The sequence below is a fragment of the Macaca thibetana genome, chromosome 12, assembly GCF_024542745.1.
Source record: "Macaca thibetana thibetana isolate TM-01 chromosome 12, ASM2454274v1, whole genome shotgun sequence".
Taxonomy (NCBI): Eukaryota; Metazoa; Chordata; class Mammalia; order Primates; family Cercopithecidae; genus Macaca; species Macaca thibetana.
In genome coordinates this window covers 9,360,787-9,382,285 of record NC_065589.1, presented here as the reverse complement: position 1 = coordinate 9,382,285, position 21,499 = coordinate 9,360,787, and the positions used below count along the sequence as shown (strand labels likewise).

Below are 21,499 nucleotides of genomic sequence, written 5' to 3'. Positions count from 1 at the left end.
CATTGCAAGATACATCATGTTTCCATGTAATTTGCTGTGCATCTTGGCATCAGGCCCCACACAGCAAAACAAAACTCAGACCTCATAATTCAATAGTTTTGATTATGCCCAGATGCTAAAGACCACTGCATGTCTTTCCTAATTTTTTACTCACTTGATTTTCAGTGAAAAAATGTAAAAATTGTCTCCAATTGTTCCTCTTAAATCACCCTAATTGAACATAAGAGTGATAATGTATGACTGGAGGAATATTTTACATAATGTAAGTACTAATCATAGGTGGCATATAATTAGCTTGCAATTTTTTTTTTTTTTTTTGGTCAATAAATAGCATAAAAATACTGATTGAGGCAGTGGCTCACACCTATAATCCCAGCACTTTGGGAGGCTGAAGTGGACGGATCACTTGAGGTCAGGAGTTTGAGACCAACCTGGCCAACATGGTGAAACCCCATCTCTACAAAAAATACAAAAATTAGCCAGGCGTGGTTGCGCACGCCTGTAGTCCCAGCTACTCAGGAGGCTAAGGAAGGAGAATTGCTTGAATCCAGGAGACAGAGGTTGCAATGAAACGAGATGGCACCACTGCACTCCAGCCTGGGTGCCAGAGCGAGACTCCATCCCAGGAAAAAAAAAAAAAAAAAAAAATACTGACTGTTACAGAGAATAAATTTTAACTGCAAGTTGTTCCAAGCAGGCTATTCAAAACATGTACTTATAACTTAGGGGTATAAAATCTGTACTAACCTGTTAGTGACTGCAAAATCTAATCTAGTTACCAGACCTTTGCATCTCAAACTTAGGTGTACATAAGAATTATGTGAGGAGCCTGTTTTCAAAATGCAGATCTTTGGTCAGGTGCAGTGGTTCATGCCTGTCATTTGGGAGGTTGAGATGGGAGGATTGCTTGAGCCCAGGAGTTCAAGGCCAGCCTGGGCAACATAGTGGGACCCTGTCTCTATAAATAAAACTTTAAAAAGTGCATGTCTTGGGACCATTCATAAAGAATCTGATTCAGTAGCTGGGGGATGGAGGGGCCAGGGGAGTTGGCAAAACCTAGGAACATGCATTTTAAACACCCCCCAGGTCATGCTGATGTAGCTAATTGAGGACTGGCTAGCCCATTCTGCCTACAGAGGCTCTTTCTTCCTTACTCGTACCTGTCCATTCTCTCACCTGTGAGCAGACACAGGTGAGCACCCAAGATTATGAAATTTTGGTGAGCTCTTGGACTTCTCTTGGGCTAAGGCCACATGACAATCTACTCAGGAATAAGCTAAATCCACTCCAATCCAGCAAGTTACCTATCTCAGGAATTGCTAGTACTGGTTGAAGAGATGGATGCCTTTGGGCTAAGATGAAATGCACTGTCTCGTGGGTTCTCTACTTGATCCTCACTGCTCTGTAGGTGGGGCCTATGTGTATCTTATAGAGGAAAAAACTGAGGTTCAGGGAGGTCAGGGCACTGGCAAAGGTCATATAAGAAAGGTAAAGGCCAGTCCTGATGGCTCAAACCTGTCATCCCAGCACTTTGGGAGGCTGAAGCAGGCGGATCACCTGAGGTCAGGAGTTCAAAACCAGCCTGGCCAACATGATGAAACCCTGTCTCCACTAAAAATACAAAAATTAGCCAGGCATGGTGGTGTGCACCTGTAGTCTCAGCTAGTCGGGAGGCTAAGGCAGGAGAATGGCTTGAACCCAGGAGGCAGAGGTCTAAGTGAGCCAAGATTGTGCAACTGCTAGGAAACAGAGAGAGACTCTGTCTCAAAAAAAAAAAAAAAAAAAAAAAAAAAAAAAAAAAAAGAAGAAGAAGAAAGAAAGAAAGAAAGGTAGAGAACCAAGTCTCCAGGTCGTGTCCCCAATCTCTAAGCTTGTTCTTTTCAACTCCTTGTCAAGAGTTTGGTTGTATTGCCAGAATATGCAGAGATCGGTTAAGCATTTTACATTTAAAAAAACAAGAAATTACCTCTTGGTATTAATTTTCTATACAAGAGGAGATGATCTCAGTGTTCGCAGAACAGCAGCTACACAGGCAATGATTAAAATTCTGAGAAAAGTCTCCCTCAGTCTGTCTTCAGACAATGCTTCTATCTATGGTTAGGTATGAAAGTAGAAAGGTAATTTGGGGCCTGGTTCTCACACCTTCTGTCACTGGCCTCCCTGGAGCTGGTTGGTGGCGTTGCAAGGACTATTTACCAACAGGATTGGAAAAGTGATCTTCGCAAACCCCACTCTAGAATTTTCGAAACTGCTTTTTGTGCTTTTGGTAATGTATGAGTCTATCCAGCCTCAGCCACAACAAAAAGCCACAGAGTGGGTGGCTGACACAACATAAATTGATTTCTCACATTTCTGGAGGCCAAAGTCCAAGATCAAGGTACCGGCAAGTTCAGTTTCTGATAAGGCCTCCCTTCCAGGCTGATAGATGCCTGTCTTCTCACTGTGTCCTCACACGGCAGAGACAGCAGGAAAGAAATTTCTGCTTTCTCTTTCCCTTTCTTCCTCTTCTTCTTTTTTTTTTTTTTTTGAAATGGAGTCTTGTTCCTATCCCCTGGGCTGGAGTGCAATGGCACAATCTTGGCTCACTATAACCTCTGCCTCCGGGTTCAAGCAATTCTCCTTCCTCAGCTTCCCGAGTAGCTGGGATTACAGGTGTGCACCACCACACCCCGCTAATTTTTGTATTTCTAGTAGTGATTGGGTTTTGCCACGTTGGCCAGGCTGGTCTCGAACTCCTGACCTCAGGTAATCCACCCACCTCGGCCTCCCAAAGTGCTAGGATTATAGGCGTGAGCCACTGTACCCAGTCATCTTTCTTCCTCTTCTTATAAAGCCACCCACCTTTATGGCTTCATTTACCCTTAATTACCTCCTAGAAGCCCAGTTTCCAAATACCATCATAATGGGAGCTGGGGCTACAAAATATTAATTTGGTGAGGACACACAATTCAGTTCATAGCAGATGGATCCACTTAATTTCAGGAAAGCAGCTTTGGACACAGGCAAATAGCCAGCTTTTCTTAACTAAAGACAGAAAGTTCTATCTGAGAAGATGCCCTTCCAACCCTTTTCTGTTCTGTGGAGAAACGGACGCTTTATCAGGAAGTTAACATGTGTGATTACCAACCATAGGTGGGGCCCAGGAGACGCCATGCTGCTGAACCCGGTTCCACAGTGCTCAGGCAGAGTCGTACACAAGGTTGTATGTATGTGCACACCACCTGGGGAGACATGCTGTAGCCACGATGGCTTCCCTGCTGTTTTGGGGACATATCAGGCAAGCTTTGGCCTTAGGACTGACTTAGACCGGGTTCCCTGGAAGCAGAGCCTGAGCCTGGGGTTTTTGTGCAAAGATTCTTTTGGGAGAAGTCTAGCTTCGGCCTGGACCCAGGGGGAGCTCTGGAACATACATTACTTCCCAGAGACGGTCCCTTTCAGGGGAAAGAGGATTGGACACTTGTCCCTGCCCCCATCAGTCAGGCATTGGTCTCCTCCCAGGCATGTCCAGGATAGGAAGCAGGCTGGGTCAGCCAATGGCTATCCTCTGGAGAGGGGGACTGGTGTGAGGCTTTAGCAGACAGCACCTCCCCCAACAACAGAGGGAGAGGGGACAGCGCTGCTACAGAGGAGCTGGGTGGGCCCAGTTGCACCTGCTATGGAGGAGCTGTTGCTCTAGCTGATCTCTCTGCCTGGGATGCTCTCCCCCAGATCACCTCATGGCCAACTCCCTCACCTCCTCAGAGCTTTGCTAAAATTTCACCATCTTCCTTTTTTTTTAGACAGAGTCTTACTCTGTAACTCAGGTTGGTTGGAATGCAGTGGCGTGATCTCAACTCACTGCAACCTCCACCTCCCGGGTTCAAGTGATCCTGGTGCCTCAGCCTCCTGAGTAGCTGGGACTACAGGTGCGCGCCACCACCCTCGGCTAAGTTTTGTATTTTTAGTAGAGACGAGGTTTCGCCACGTTGGCCAGGCTGGTCTCAAACTCCTGACCTCAAGTGATCTGCCTGCCTTGACCTCCCAAAGTTCTGGGATTACAGGTGTGAGCCATTGCACCTGGCCTTAAAATCGCACTTTCTCAATGGGTCCATCTTGGCCACCTTGTTGATGCAGAAACTGCACCCCAACCCACTCCCCATTACCGTCACCCAGCTCTGCTTCTTTTTTCCATAGAACTCGTCACCTTCTAACATAGACAATTTATTTCTTTCGTATGTTTTTTTGGGGGGTGGGGAGAGGGTTGTTGTTTTTTGTTTTTTTTGAGACAGAGTCTTGTTCTATTGCCAGGCTGGGGTGCAATGGCGCAATCTCGGCTCACTGCAACTTCCACCTCCCAGGTTCAAGTGATTCTCTTGCCTCAGCCTCCTGAGTAGCTGGGATTACAGGCACTGCCAACATGCCCGGCTAATTTTTGTATTTTTAGTAGAGACGGAGTTTCACCATGTTGGCCAGAATGGTCTCAATCTCTTGACCTCATTATCTGCCCGCCTTGGCCTCCCAAAGTGCTGGGATTATGGGCGTGAACCACTGTACCCAGCCTGTTTTTTTGTTTGTTTGTATGTTTGTTTTAATATCATCTGTTTCTTCCGCCTTAGAATGAAAGCTCACTGAGGGCAGAGATACTGATATAGGCTTATCGCCCAGAATAGTACCTGGGATATCATAAGCACACCATGAATACTTGTTGAATTAAGTCGCAAATGGGCCCTGACTCAAAGAACAGAGTAAGTCAAGAGCTCAGAGAAACAGATTACATAAAAGGTTACTAGGCATGCCATTAGGCATGACTTGGGGCCTGCAGGAGGGGCACCACTGCCTCCAGGTATAATGTAATTTTTGGACCAGTGAATGCAAGGGTGTCATTACACTGTGCTCGGTGTGGCTGTTCAGAAACCGTCCTGCCCTGCACAGTTGCTCTACTTGAGGACTTACTAAGCTTGTCCTTAACCTTTTAAAATATGTCTGTCTCATTCTCCCACAGAAGTCTCAGCTTGGGCAAGTGGTGGCCACCCACCCCTATGATAATACCTTAGTTAGCAGAACTTTTCATCCAAAGATACGGAAATGCCAACATATGGAAATACTCAGATACCACAATGTTTCATAAGCACTAAGGGAGGAATGTTTAAAACTTCCTAAAAGAGGCTTCCTAACACTCAAAAGTTGAGTGACCCTGTCCACACCAACCTCCTGTCTGCCTTACAAAGAATGTCTCTTAGACAAATCCTGAAAACTCTTACCAAAAATATTATCTCTTGCTTGCTTTCCCCCCAAACAATTCACAGGTAATTTTCTATTCTTTGCCTAGACAAAATGGGCAAAGCATTTAGACAGACATTACCCCAAGAGAAAAAAAAAAAAAAAAAAAAAGAATAACAAATATGTAGGAAAATCCACAATTTTACCCATAAAATGCAAATTAAAACAACAGTCAGATACTATCACAATCTATCAAATTAGCAAGAATTTCTTGTTGTCGTAATAACAAAACTGATAAAGCTGTGGTTAATGTGCACATTCTGCAATGTGAGTGGAAATGTGAAGTGGTAAACCCTTGCAGAAAGCTACATGGCTAGATCCTTAGAGGCTTTGGTATCTTCATCATCTTTGACCTTTCTTCTACAGTCCCTGCTAGGACCTTATCCTACCAAAAAATCTGAAATGCAGGGGAAAAAGCCTTTGAACTCAGCCATAGAGATTTCATGCAGGACTCACATGGCAGGAAGAGGGAAAGGGAGAGGTTACTTAGGTAAGCTAGCAACAGATTCTCTCAAAGTTTTTCTTTGGTTTAACGTTTTTTGTTTTTTTTTTTTTTTTTTTTTTATTTTGAGACAGAATTTTGCTCTTTTTGCTCTCGTTGCCCAGGCTGGAGTGCAGTGGTGCGATCTAGGCTCACTGCAACCTCCACCTCCCAGGTTCAAGCGATTCTCCTGCCTCAGCCTCTCAAGTAGCTGGGATTACAGGCATGCACCAGCACACCCAGCTAATTTTTGTATTTTTGGTAGAGACGGGGTTTCACCATGTTGGTCAGGCTGGTCTCGAACTCCTGACCTCATGTGATCCACCCGTTTCGGCCTCCCAAAGTGCTGGGTTTACAAGTGTGAGCCACCGCACCCGGCCGGTTTAACTTTTTATCACAAGGATAACTCTTGTCACATACACTCTGTGGCCCAACAAACAGAATACTGGCATTTAGTTTCATAATTGGAATTGCTGATTTGTTGTGTTTTGACAGTTGAGTCATGTTTCTAAAACTCATATTTTCATGTTTTCACAGCCTGACATGATTAGAGGGAAAGAGAAGTGGAGTTGGGAAGGGTCAGGACCCCCAAAATGTCAACTGCAGTGCTGGTGGCAGCTCCTTTCATTCCCACTTTCTTCTATTACCTGGGTTTCATCGAAACCTCTCTGGTTCTCACAGAAGTACGTTCTAGGGCAGGGTTAGACATGAGAGATTCACTGAAGGAGGTACCTGTGCAGGAAGATGGGGAGATTACAGGAGGAGGCTGGGAGAGCTGTCAGGCCATGATGCAGGTCTGACCCTGGTGAAGGAGAGAGGGAAGGAAGGCGAGGTAGAAAGACTGTCAGCATGCCGCACATTCTAACAAAGTTTGGGCAGGCCTGATAGACATCTGTCTAAGTCAGTTCAGTCTACTATAATAAGATAGCACATACTGGGTGGCTTATAAACAACAGAAATGTATTTCTCACTGTTCTGGAGGCTGGGAATTCCAAGGTCAAGGTGCTGGCAGATCCAGTATCTGGTGAGAACCCTCTTCCTGATTTGCAGACAGTAGACTTCTCACTGTGTCCTCACATGGTAGGAGGAGCAAGGCAGCTCTCTGGGACCTCTTTTATAAGGTCCTCACCTCATGAATGGGTGCTGATTGCATTCATGGGGGCTCTTCCCTCGTGACCTAAGCACTTCCCAGTGGTCCCACTTCCAAATACCATCACACTGGGGATTATGGCTTCAAGATATGAATTTGGGGCAGGGGCACAAGCATTCAGTCCATAGCAGCATTCTTGAGGGAAAGTTCATCAGAGGAGTCCCACGTGTCACAGGAGTCATTCTGCCTTAGCAGCCCTGCTGTGCTTCATCATTGGTTGGGAGCAGTGGTAAGAAATGTGGACACAGCTTGAATGTGGTGGTGGATTCAGAGCACAGCATCAAGGGCTGTCAGGTGATTGCATTTCCCCCAGCAGGAGATCTGAGAGATACAAGTTCAGGTCAAAACACAGGCTGTTTTTCATGAAGCAGGAGAAGGAAGGCACAGATTGGTAAGCTTGCAGGCTATGGAGTCCACAGGCTGGGTTGGAATCTGCCTACCTCTTACCCATCATGTGCCCCTGGGCGAGTTACCTGTCTCCCTGAGCCTCACTTTCTTCCTCTGAAATAATAATAATGGCCATACCTATAAAGCACTTACCGTGTGCAAGACACTGTTGTCAGTATTAATTCATTTAATCCTGGGGCACAGAGTTTAAGCAACTTGCCTAAGATATCAGAGGTGATAAGTGCTAGCATCAGAATTTGAACCCAGAACCCAGGCTACATTGTCTTTGTGAAGTAGAGCCAGCAATAGCACCAACATGACTATGCTGTTGTGAAAACTGAGAAGAGAACAATTATAAAGCATTTAGCCTCACACATTGTACACATTCAATAAATATTACTTTCTGTTACTGGCATTACTAATTATTATTATAGAAGGTACAGACTGAGTTTTTCTTTTTTTTTTTTTTTTGAGATGGAGTCTTGCTCTGTCACCCAGGCTGGAGTGCAGTGGCCAGATCTCAGGTCACTGCAAGCTCCGCCTCCCAGGTTCAGGCCATTCTCCTGCCTCAGCCTCCCGAGTAGCTGGGACTACAGGCACCCGCCACCTCGCCTGGCTAATTTTTTTTTTTGTATTTTTTAGTAGAGACGGGGTTTCACCCTGTTAGCCAGGATGGTCTCGATCTCCTGACCTCGTGATCCACCCATCTCGGCCTCCCAAAGTGCTGGGATTACAGGCTTGAGCCACCGTGCCCGGCCGAGTTTTTCTTTAGTGGTTTTGAAGATACACACTTTTCATCCCAATGGTCTCTTCTGACAATAACTAGTTTCCTTTGTATGGTGGGAAAAGTGGATCCCACGGTGACAATGTAAAGTGATCCCACCTGCAGGCCTTCACCTTGCTTTGGCTCTACACTCATCAGATGTCTTCTGAGGATAATGTGTTCTGTGCACTCTCCCAACAGGGTAAATGGGACACACCATTGATAGCCTACCCAGCAGCCATTTCTTGCTTCTTCCTGCCTCAGAGAGACCCAGTTTCCTTCAGATATTTTTCTGGTTATCTATTGTTGCATCACAAACCATCCCCAATACTGAAAACAACAATTCATTTTCCTGTCTCACAATTCTGTGGCTGACTGGGCTCAGCAGGGTGGTTCTTGCTTGCGGTTTCTCATGTGGTTGCAGTCAGATGGCAGCTGGGGCTGGGGTCGTTGGAAGCCTCCACTGAGCTGGACATCCCAAGTGGCCTCTTCATTTACGAGTCCAGAACAGTGGAAACCAGCTCAGTATCTTGGTATCTCTCTCTCTCTCTCTCTCTCTCTCTCTCTCTCTGTGTGTGTGTGTGTGTGTGTGTGTGTGTGTGTGTGTGTGTGTGTCTTTCTCTTCTTGCTCTTTCTCTCAGTCACTTGCTGGCTCTCCACATGGCCTCTCCACATGACTAGCTTGGGCTTCCTCACGGCATGGTGGTCTCCCTGCAGTCAGGCTCTGTATACACTGGCTGGTTTCCCACAGAGCAAGCATTCCAAGAGACTGAGAAGGAGCTGCAAGGCTTCTTATCATCCAGCCTTGAACCTTGTGCAAAGACGTTTCCTCCGCATTTTATTAGTTACGTAGGAGCACCCCAGACTCAGTCCAGGGATTACCAGGAGACATGGTGTGGCAGACTGGGGGTGAGGGGAGCTTTGGAGAGGAGCTACCATGGATACCCCTTTCCCACTCAGCCACAGGCCTCTGGGGCAGCCAGCCTCACCTTCCAGCCTGAGGGTGAACCAGATGGGTCTAAAGGTGATGCCTCCTCCTTGTCAAGAATGAGCATGTGACCTTGTTTTGGTGAATGAGATATAAGGGGGATGTCTGCTGGGCTTCTGGAGAAAGTTTTCACATTCCTAAGAGAGAGTCTTCTTCCTCAGGTCATAATTGGATTTGAATATGTTTTCTGAGGCTGCCACAGGCATTTTCCATCAGCCTGAGGATGACACAATCCCTAAGAAGGGCAGAGCAGACAGGTGGAAAGACCCAGAGCCCTGGAGGGCACAGTGTAGCCCATCCACAGCCAACACTGAAGTACACCCTACTTTGGGACTCTCTGTTATCTGGAATAATAAACCGAGACCGCGTCTCTCTCTCTCTATCTCTCTACATAAATATATGTGTGTGTGTGTGTATGTGTGTGTGTATGTATATACACATATATACACATAGGTACATACATATATATGAATGTATATGTGTATATATGAGTGATATGTGTGTGTATATATATGAGTGATATATATGTGTGTGTGTGTATATATATATGAGTGATATATATATATATATAGCTTAGGTTGGAGTGCAGTGGTGTTATCACAACTCACTGCAGCCTCAAGCTCCTGGGCTCAAATGATCCCACCTCAGCCACCCCTTAGCTCTCCTTTGCACAAAGGGCTGTACAATAGATGGCTGTCTGAATTTGGCCTGTGGGCCATATTTTGCTGATCCCTGGTTTAAAATGACAAGGAGTAAATACTACTGACACAAGAATGCTGACTTACGACTGCTCGTCCCTCTAATCCCCACTGTAAATTATCATTATAATTACCCACTGATGCTCAGGTTCGCAAATCTGCAGATTGTAACTTACTTTTATTCTTGCTTGAATGAGAGGATGAGTTTACCTTAACCTTAAAAGACGGTAATTTTTAAGATTAAGGTAATGGGTGTGAGGTGGGTGCTGGGCTTCTGTAAGAGAAGTCAAGACTTGCAAGGAGAAAAATTTTCTCACAGCTTAATAAGACAAAGGAGAGTCACTAGCAAGAATCAAAAGTGCTTATTGTCTTTTAGATACTTCCCCAGTACCCCACTTCCTGACCAAACCATAAAGGTCACTTCCTCTTGCCTCCAATACACACACCCTTAACTGAGAAAATGGATGAAACAGAGAATGGTTGACAACCTTAACCTTAATCGGGGTGGGGATCATGTTGGACACCAAGGAGATGGGGCCTTGAGGGAAGAGAGATAAAAAGAAGTAAAGAAGGCTGGGCATGGTGGCTCATGCCTGTAAATCCCAGCACTTTGGGAGGCCAAGGCAAGTAGATCACTTGAGACCAGGAGTTCAAGACCACCCTGGTCAACATGGAGAAACCCTGTCTCTACTACAAATTAAAAAAAAAAAAAAATCATCCAGGCGTGGTGGTGCACGCCTATAATCCCAGCTACTCAGGAGGCTGAGGCATAAGAATTGCTTGAACCTGGAAGTGGAAGTTGTTGCAGTGAGCCAAGATCATGCCACTGCACTCCAGCCTGGGTGACAGAAGGAGACTATCTCAAAAAAAAAAAAAAAAAAAAAAAAAAAAAGAAGTAAAGAAAATAAAACATGTAGGGAGGGAGAGACTGTGTAAGGGAGAGGGTGTGGCCTACTCTGCCCACCAAGGTGTGATTGAGGAATGCACCTCCCTGGTCTAGGCAGGCCGAGGCCCCAGGGAAAGCTCAGGGGTAAGTTGAAAAGACCATGGAAACCACTCCCGAATCTCCACCTCAATGTGGACTCTGTAAGGGCCCTCTGTAAGGGCTGGGCCAGGTCTCCTAAGCCTGAAGCAAAGGACAACTGAACATTTTCCAAGGCCCTTCCTGTGCTTCACAGGCTAGACCATTCTGCCCTGGACTGGACTGTCTCACACGCTTCCAGGAAAACGAGGAGAACCTCATGCGCAGGGGTTTCCCTGGTGTTTAGAGAAGCCATTTATCCATGCAGACTCTTTGACAAAATGAAGGGAGATATGCAAGGATTTCTAAGGAAATTTTAGCTGTGGGGAAGCTTCATAAGAAACTGAGGTCCAGTGTGCACTTTGGGATAGAAATATTTCCTTATGGAAAAGAAGAGGCTCAGAGACAAAAAGTTGGAGTGCATGGGACGTCACATGCCATGCACAGGGGCCAGTCCTGGAGCCCCATCTCTGCAGGAAGTTGTGTCCCTGGGCGGCTCCTCCTGATTTGGGGACCAACCTCTCAAAGGCAAAGTGCCTGGGCATTCAGATTTGCAGAGCAAGTTAGAAAGTTAGACAAATCGCTGTTCCCATTTTTGGCCCTTATAAAGACAAAATGTTAACTTGATACTAAAGCAAAGACCCATATCTCATGGCATACAATATTTATTTATTTATTGAATCAAAATCAGATTCCACTGCTGCATACTCTCTGGTTCTGCTGTAGGAGAATGTAGTAGCAGTTAGATATGCTGCAGAGCTATTCATATCTTGTGAATCATTGGAACAGTGCGTTTTCAAATGGTGCCCCTTCACTTTCCGTTTAGGGGGAAAAAAGGAAATAGTTCTATGACAACAGCCGTATTTTCTAAATTCTAGGTTTATTCTAATATTTCTTTTTTTTTTTTCTTTTTTGAGACAGAATCTCGCTCTGTCGCCCAGGCTGGAGTGCAGTGGTGCAATATCGGCTCACTGCAACCTCCGCCTCCCGGTGTTACCAGGGGTCCTTGCTCCTAGAGCTCCCAAGATGGCGGCTGGCCACTTCCAAGATGGTGGCAAGCCTCATGTTCTCTGACCTGGGGTTCTTGGCCTCACAGATTCCAAGGAATGGAATCTTGGGCCATGCAGTGAGTGTTATAGCTCTATTAGAAGCCGTGGGTCATGGAAGAGAACAGTGGAACCCAGTGACTGGTGTTCAGCTCGATTAGGATGAACCCAGGCACTTAGCCATGCAGGAACAAACACCAAAATTACGGGCCTTTAGCCTGATTGGGAGTGGCAATGGGTGCCTCGCTGGATCAGGAGCACAGCAGATACCCTGCTGGATCCCGAGGGATGGAAGTCAGCAGCGGGTCTGCCATAGGTGGCAAACAGCAGCGGTGGACGCGAGTGAAAGCTCAGCTCGAGCGATAACAAAACACAGATCAGAAGAGTGCAGTTGCAAGATTTAATAGAGTGAAAACAGAGGTCCCATATAAGAGGAGGGGACCCAAAGGGGATCAAAGGGGATTGCCTTTGTGGACTCGAATGCCTGGGTTTATATCCTCATCCTTGTCTCTCCTGCTGTGCTCTCAGGCAATAGATGATTGGCTATTTCTTTACCTCCTGTTTTTGCCTAATTAGCATTTTAGTGAGCTCTCTGATTGGTCGTGTGTGGGCTAAGTTGCAAGCCCCATGTTTAAAGGTGGATGTTGTCACCTTCCCAGCTAGGCTTAGGGATTCTTAGTCGACCTAGGAAATTCCAGCTAATCCTGTCTCTCACCAGGTTCAAGCGATTCTCCTCCCTCAGCCTCCCAAGTAGCTGGGATTACAGGCGCCCGCCACCATGCCGGGCTAATTTTTGTATTTTTAGTAGAGACAGGGTTTTGCCATGTTGGCCAGGCTGGTCTTGAACTCCTGACCTCAAGTGATCTCCTGTCCTGGACTCCCGAAATGCTGGGATTACAAGCATGAGCCACTATGCCTGGCCTATTCTAATATTTCTAGTTGTAATTTTGGTGTTATGATTTTTTTGGGGGTTATGATTTTTTGGGAGTTATGATTTTTTTAATTCGAAATTTCTCCCACCTGCAGATACTATTATTTAGAGCAGAGCTTAACTTACTTGGAAATTCATGAGATCTCAGATCCAGAAACTTATCCCAAGAAGCTTGGACATGGATTGCTGGTAAACACAAAAACAACATGGAGGGCAGAGTAGCCGGTTGACTCCCCCGTGTCAATATCTTAAAGTGGAAAAGCCTGACTTAGTGACTGTCATTTTGTCTGCGCAGCCCTGGTCTGTTCTTGGGCTTGCCTGCCTGTATTAGTCTTGGGTGGTGAGTGAAAATAAAAGCCCAGTGTAAACTAGCTTAAATGACCTGTGGGACTGTGTTGGCTCAAGTCCTGGTAGGGAGAATGGGACTGGGCTAGTTGTAGGAGTGGCTGGAACCAAGGACTGTAACTCCATCAGGGCTCTTGGCTTCTCATCTCTACTTCTGTCTGTAGGATTGTTCCATTATTTTCAGATTGGCCTTTTCATGAGACAGGGGCCCTGGCCACCAGCAGATCTAGATGCATATCCTTAGACTTCATGACCAAAGAAGAAAACGGACCCTCTCCCCTAGATCCACTTCAAAAATTCCCGTGGAGGATGGTGACTGAGAAGGGTTCCTTATGCCTACCCCTGGGGCCAATTTGTTGCAGGAAGGGCTGGAGAAATACCATTAACGTAGCCAGGAGGGTAAAATCTGTTACCAAAAGAAAGGTCGAAGACTGGGACTGGTGGCTCATGCCTGTAATCCTAGCACTTTGGGAGGCCAAGGAAGGTGGTTAGGAGTTCGAAATCAACCTAGCCAACATGGTGAAACCTTGTCTCCACTAAAATTACAAAAATTAGACAGTCGTGGTGGTGCTCGTGCCTGTAATTCCAGCTACTTGAGATGCTGAGGCACAAGAATCACTTGAACCCAGGAGGTGGAGGCTGCAGTGAGCCAAGATCGCAGCACTGCACTGGGCAACAGCCTGGACAACAGGGCAAGACTCGAAAGAAAGAAAGAAAGAAAGAAAGAAAGAAAGAAAGAGAGAGAGAGAGAGAGAGAGAGAGAGGGAGGGAGGGAGGGAGGGAGGGAGGGAAGAGAGGAGAGAAGAGAGAGAGAAAGAAAGAGAGAGAAAGAAAGAAAGAAAAAGAAAAAGAAAGAAAGAAAGAAAGAAAGAAAGAAAGAAAGAAAGAAAGAAAGAAAGAAAGAAAGAAAGAAAGAAAGAAAGAAAGGAAGGAAGGAAGGAAGAAAGAAAGGAAGAAAGAAAAGAACGAGCGAGCTAGCCAGGCCAAACAGAAGATGTGTTCCACCTGTCCCTTCTGGGAGCTGCCCTTCCCTTCCATCCAAAGGAAGCCGTCCTGGAAGACTGACCTGCCCCTTTGCCACAAGGATTCTTAGATACAGGCACCTGCTGGTCCATCAGAGTCTTCTCCCGGGAATTGAGAACTGGAGGTCAGAGGCGCCAGCTCTGTTTGGCTGCTTGTATGTACTGAGGAGCTGTCAGAGGAGCCATTTCTTTACCTCAAGGATGGGAGAACTGCGAAACACAAATGGCTGGGCCACAAGATGAGAGGAGAAGGAAGCAGCGACCTACAGAGAAGCGAATGCAAAGGGCTGAGCATGCTGGCTGATCTGCATCCTAGTTGCAGTGATTCCTGGGATCCAGCCATGTCTCTGCTGCCAGTCTCTGCAGCACCCCAAATCCAGACAATAACCCCCCTTTTTCCCTTAAGGTAGCTCATATTGTACTTCTATTGCTTGCAATCAAAAACACACTTTTCCTTAAACTTGTCACAGAGATCTTTATTCATATGTCTTACTGCTGACCTTCTCCCTACGGTGATCCTATCATCCAGCCACTTCCCCTTTTCTAAGATTGTAAAGATAATGATCAATAAATACTGAGGGAACTCAGAAACCGGCGCAGGCACGGGTCCTCTGTACGCTGAGCGCCGGTCCCCTGGGCCTAGTTTTTCTTTCTCTATACCTTGTTTCTGTGTCTCATTTCTTTTCTCCAGTCTCTTGTTCCATCTAAGAGAAATGCCCACAGGTGTGGAGGGGCAGGCCACCCCTTCACAACCTAAAACAGTCTCAGCCCTCATAGCCTGACACACAGCCAGCAGCACGGTGAAGCCGGTGAGTTCTGGTACCAGGCTTCCTTGACTGTTTCTCAGTTCTGCTGCTTCTTAGCTTGTGGCACCGGACAAGTTACTTCTTTTTTTTTTTTTTTTTTTTTTTAGATGGAGTTTCACTCTTGTCTCCTAAGCTGGAGTGCAATAACACAATCTTGACTCACTGCAAACTTTGCCTCTCAGGTTCAAGCGATTCTCCTGCCTCAGCCTCCCGAGTAGCTGGAATTACAGGCGTCTGCTATCACACCCAGCTAATTTTTTTGTATTATTAGTAGAGACGGGGTTTCACCATGTTAGTCAGGCTGGTCTTGAACTCCTGACCTCAGGTGATTTGCCCGATTCACCCTCCCAAAATGCTGGGATTACAGGCATGAGCCACCGTACCTGGCCAAGTTACTTAACTTCTGTATGTCTGTTTCTTCATCTCCAAAAAGGAAATATTAATAGTACCTACATTATTGTGTTGTGAGAATTAAATAAGTTGATACACGTAACACGGTGCCTGACATGTAAAAATCACTCCATAACATTAACTGTTATTTGTAGTGGGAGAAGGCAGTAGTGTCTACGAGAAATTTTATCATCTCTTTAAAGATCAAAGAAACAAACCAAGGAAGATAGCCTCCCTACCTCCACCATAGATCACATTCCCAGCTTGTTGGAGGTATCATGTTGAATCCTCTGGCCGGCATTCCAGACACTGGCTGCCAATATGCAGAGGAGATAAAGATCTCCAAGAAAGTTGAAATGTTACTAAAATGCTTGTACTGTAGTATAAGGATAATAACACTTCCTCAGACATCATTTTAAAAGTATGAAATCTGGCCAGGCATGGTGGCTCACACCTGTAATGCCAGCACTTTGGGAGGCTGAGGCGGGTGGATCACTTGAGGACAGGAGTTCTAGACCAGCCTGGCCAACATGGTAAAATCCTGTTGCTACCAAAAATACAAAAATTAGCCAGGCCTGGTGGCGGGCATCTGTAGTCCCAGCTACTCAGGAGGCTGAGGTCGGAGAATCGCTTGAACCTGGGAGGCAGAGGGTTGCAGTGAGCTGAGATCGAGTCACTGCACTCCAGTCTGGGCAACAGACTAAGATTCCATCTCAAAAATAAAAAATAAAAATAAAAATAAAAAAATAAATAATATGAAATCTGCCAGGCAAGGTTACTCCTGCCGATAATCCTAGCACTTTGGCAAGCTGAGGCAGGGGGATTACTTGAGCCCAGGAGTTTGAGGTCAGCCTGAGCAACTTAGTGAGACCCAGTCTCTACAAAAAACAAACGAACAAAAGTTAGTGCCAGTTATTTGAGAGCCTGAGGTGGGAGGGTCGCTTGAGCCTGAGAGTTTGAGGCTGCAGTGAGCTGTGATCGTGCCACTGCACTCCAATCTGGGTGATAGATCAAGACCCTGTCCCAAAAAATGAAATAAAATAATATGAAATCTGAGCGTCAACATATATATTGAGTGAAGGACATGATCTGCATGTGGTTTAATCTATGTACACAGAGTTTCTTTATAATGAAAATTTCCTGCCATGTGCATATATATATATATAATATATATACATACACAAAAGCAATGACCACCCCCCCCCCAAAAAAAAAAAGAAAAACAAGGGGCAAAAGAGCCAAGTAACATATACCTCCAAGGAAGCATTGCTATTATCATATTAAGAAACGAGGTTTGGACCCGGCACAGTGGTTCACACCTGTAATCCCAGCAGATGGAGGTCACTTGAGGTCAGGAGTTTGAGACCAGCTTGGCCAACATAGTGAAACTCTATCTCTCTTTTTTTTTTTTTTTTTTTGAGACGGAGTCTCGCTTTGTCGCCCAGGCTGGAGTGCAGTGGCCGGATCTCAGCTCGCTGCAAGCTCCGCCTCCCGGGTTTACGCCATTCTCCTGCCTCAGCCTCCCAAGTAGCTGGGACTACAGGCGCTCGCCACCTCGCCCGGCTAGTTTTTTGTACTTTTTAGTAGAGACGGGGTTTCACCATATTAGCCAGGATGGTCTCGATCTCCTGACCTCGTGATCCGCCCGTCTCGGCCTCCCAAAGTGCTGGGATTACAGGCTTGAGCCACCGCGCCCGGCGTGAAACTCTATCTCTACTGAAAATACAAAAAATTAGCTGGGAGTGGTGGCAGGTGCCTATAATCCCGGCTACTCGGGAGGCTGAGGCACAAGACTTGCTTGAACCCAGGAAACAAAGGTTGCAGTGAGCTGAGATGATGCCACTGCACTCCAGCCTGGGCGACAGAGTGAGACCCTGTCTCAAAAAATAAAAATAAAAATAAATAAATAAGGTTTGGAAGGATCAGCAGTGTGTCCGGAAACCTGTGTTAGTTGGTTTCTTGACTATCCTTTGGTTTACTCTAGCAGCTATCGGGTTTATACAGCAGACAGTTAACACAGTAACACAGTTAACTTCGTTTATTTTCACTTTGAGTAATATAATTTTGGGAAGAGCTGAAAAGGAGTGGAAATAAAGACTAAGATAATTTTTTAAAAGAATAATAGCAAATGAGATTTTAAGAATAGAAGCCAGAGAAAAACCAACAGAAGAGAACTGAACCCCTTTGGTACTGCCGTCAGGCCGGCTCTTTGTACTCTATATTCCTTGCATCCATAAATGATACATGTTCCAATCTCCCTTCCTAGAGTGAGCTCTTTGAAGTTAGGACGCCCATCCCTGTGTCCAACCCACACTGGAATTGCACTGTTTTTTTAACCTGCTGAGTGGAAGGTAAAGGAAATCAGGAAGACCCAAAGGGCAGAGAAAAGAGTAAATAGGACAATAGTTTGAAGGTTGGCCCTTGAATTCCTCTGAATTGGAGCATAACTAGAGGATCTCACAGACGAGGTGTGTAGGCATCAATGATGGAGGTGAGAATCTCTTGGAAGTTTTTAGCAGTGGAAATGCTGCCACAGAAGTGCTGTTATGTTAAAGCTGGTGGTACTTTGTTTCAGTGAAACTAGACTTTCCACAAAAAAAAAAGTCCTTTGATAAGTGATGCCTTTTCTACTTCCTGTGAGCAAATTCGTGAGGATTAACATATTGCTACAAGAATCTTGGGATATTTTACATTTATCTTACATCCGTTATAGGCAGTCAGACTCCATTTCACAGATGCTGCTTCCTGGCAAAGCATGCTGAATCCTTTAGACAATCACTATTTACCAGAACAAATAAAAACTCTCAAGATCTGTTATTTGTCACCAGAGTATTCAGACAACCTATTTCCTCCTCCTTCCTATTACTCATCTCCTGTATTATTCACCCTCCATCCAGTCATTCCCCTCAGGGCCTGTGAACACACCTGAAGCCTCCCCATCACTGACTTTGCTCTTCACCAGGTTGCCCTCCCATTGGCTAATTTAGGAGTGAGTTACATATGACTTAAAAATTATTGTGTTTCCTGTATTCTAGTCTAGCCAGACTGCAGTGACAGCCAGAACACAGACTGGATGATGGGGTGCAGTGGTTAAAGGCACAGATGCTAGAATGAAACTGCCTGTATTTAAATCCAGGTCTTGCCACTTTACTAGCCAGGTGTCCTCAGGCAAGTTACTTAACCTCCCTGTGCCTCAGATTCCTCGTCTGTAAATAAGGATGAAGATGCTACTGAGCAGGATTATTTTGAGGAGGAAATGAGTTATAATATGTGGAATACTATTCAGAAGAATGCACAGCCCATAGCACTGTAGAAGTGTTCCTGCTGATTCATGATCTCCCATGCTGTCAAAATAAATGGTTTTATCAATAAATATGTGTTCATTTCCAGAACTTTCTTTTTTTTTGAGACAGAGTGTCACTCTGTCGCCCAGGCTGGAGTGCAATGGCACAATCTCGGCTCACTGCGACCTCCACCTCCCGGGTTCAAGCCATTCTCCTGCCTCAGCTTCCCAAGCACCTGAGATTACAGGTGCCTGACACCACGTCTAGCTAATTTTTTGTATTTTTAGTAGAGATGGGGTTTTGCCATGTTGAGCAAGCCAATCTTGAACTCCTGACCTCAGGTGATCCACCTGCCTCAGCCTCCCAAAGTGCTGGGATTACAGGTGTGAGCCACCACGCCTGGCCCAACTTTTTCATGAATACATGGTATATATATATATAATGTCTACCTATTAGAAAATGCATATAAAATACACATATAAGAAAAAAACACCAGCAATACCACTGCCTACAGATAATACTACTATTAGTATTTTCACATATTCCATTCATTAATTAAATAACATTTACTGAGCACCTAACACATAAAGGGCTTCATGCTCTTGCTGGAGATATAATGATGTGCAAAAACAGACACAGCTCTTGTCTCATGGAGTTTACAGTCTACTGGGGGGAGACAGACCTTAATTAAGTAATGATACAAATATATGTGAAGCTGTAACTGGGATCAATGCTATAAAGGAGGCCGGGCGCAGTGGCTCAAGCCTGTAATCCCAGCACTTTGGGAGGCCGAGACGGGCGGATCACGAGGTCAGGAGATCGAGACCATCCTGGCTAACACGGTGAAACCCCGTCTCTACTAAAAAATACAAAAAACTAGCCGGGCGAGGTGGCGGGCACCTGTAGTCCCAGCTACTCGGGAGGCTGAGGCAGGAGAATGGTCTAAACCCGGGAGGCGGAGCTTGCAGTGAGCTGAGATCCGGCCACTGCACCCCAGCCTGGGCGACAGAGCAAGACTCTGTCTCAAAAAAAAAAAAAAAAAAAAAAAAAATGCTATAAAGGAGAGGTACATGTGTAACAGGGAGATAAGATCTGGTTATGAAGGTCATTTATCCAACTGTTGTGAGGAAGTGACTACTGAAATGAGAATGAACACACAGAAATTAATTTGGAGAAACCAGAAGGGAAGATGTGCCCAACACAGTAAATCCAAAGGCCCTGCAATGGGAGAGAGCACGGTAAGAAGGAAGTAAGAGGCTTCAGTATGGCTGCGGTTGTGTGCTAGATAAAACTGGTGAGTTAGGAGGAGGGCAGGCCTAGGAGAGCTTCACATCCTTTCTTTAGAAATTATTCTTCATGTGATCAACAAATATTTGTGTATGAGGAGCTAGGGACACATTAATTTTATATAAATTGATTTATGACATATACTGCTGTTACTATCAACAATTTCCAGCAATAAATATACAGTAATTTAACCAATCTCTTATTGTTGGAAATTTAGATTTTTTTCCCCAACTTCTCACCATTATTATAAACCACAATTACTTTTACAACAACCTAAAAACAATGCTGTGACAAAGATTTTTGTATGTGGACATGTGTCCAAATATTTCTTGGCATAAATTCCTGCAAGTGGAATTGCTGGTTAGGCAACTGCAAATTTGTAAACATATTTTTATACACAGAAAGAGAGAGTCAGGGTTTCACTCTGTTGACCAGGCTGCTGGAACGCAGTGGTGTGATCTCAGCTCACTGCAGCCTTGACCTCCTAGGCTCAAGTGATCCTCCCACCTCAGCACCATTCCAGTAGCTAGGATTACAGGCACATGCCACCACACTCAACTAATTTTTTGTATTTTTGTAGAGACAGAGTTGCATCACATTGCCCAGTCTGGTCAGTCTCAAATTCCTGAGCTCAAGTGATCCTCTCACCTTGGCCTCCCAAAGTGTTGGGATTACAGGTGTGAGCCACCATGCACAGCCTTGGAAACATATTTTAATCATAAATGTGGAAAATTAACGTGCTTAACTGTCAAGATGTAGTGTAATGGTCTTTTAAGGGTGGTGCCACTGCTGCATTTGAAGGCATTCTCGGTCACTTTCAGAACTTTTTCATTTTGTTCAGTGCGTGAGGAAGTCACTTCTATTTCTGATCCCCATGGATCCTTCCAAAGACTTCAGGTCCACTCAATACTGACTACCAGTGAAACATCTTTAACTACAGTGCTAGAAGCCTGACTGTCCTCCTCTCCTCGGCCTAAGTTCTTCTTTTTTTTTTTTTTTTCTGAGACGGAGTTTTGCTCTGTCGCCCAGGCTGGAGTGCAATGGCGCGATCTTGGCTCACTGCAAACTCCACTTCCCAAGTTCACGCCATTCTCCTGCCTCAGCCTCCTGAGTGGCTGGGACTACAGGCGCCCACCACCACGCCCGGCTAATTTTTTTTTTTTTTTTTGTATTTTTAGTAGAGACAGGGTTTCACCATGTTAGCTAGGATGGTCTCGATCTCCTGACCTCATGATCCGCCCACCTCAGCCTCCCAAAGTGCTGCGATTACAGGCATGAGCCACCGCACCTGGCCACCTATTTTTATCTGTCTCTTAAGGACCTTCCTCTGGACTTGAGACACACTGAAAGAGAAGGTAGTTTCTGATATTCCTTTCCCCTCTTTTGGCCACCTACTTTGTCTGGTTCCATTTTTATGCAGTAAATTCACTAATAGTTAAAGGCAGATAGAGCTCCAGCAACTCTATTACAGAACTGGATTTTCCATTCTACTGAGCTTGTTCACAGACACAACTTTCTCAGGAGGATCTTCATCTCCCCCTTTCAACTTCTACAGCCTTAGATCACCTTCCAAGGCTCCATTTATTGTCAGGCCACAATTTCTAGGATTCTAACAATGAAGACAAACTCTGACACATGATT

At 45.4% G+C, this 21,499-nt stretch overlaps 1 protein-coding gene across 1 annotated transcript in view; it reads left to right on the top strand.

The window, feature by feature from the left end:
• DGKD (diacylglycerol kinase delta) overlaps nt 1-21,499 on the top strand; it is a 681,592-nt gene that overhangs the window by 432,145 nt on the left and 227,948 nt on the right. The window lies entirely within an intron of this gene.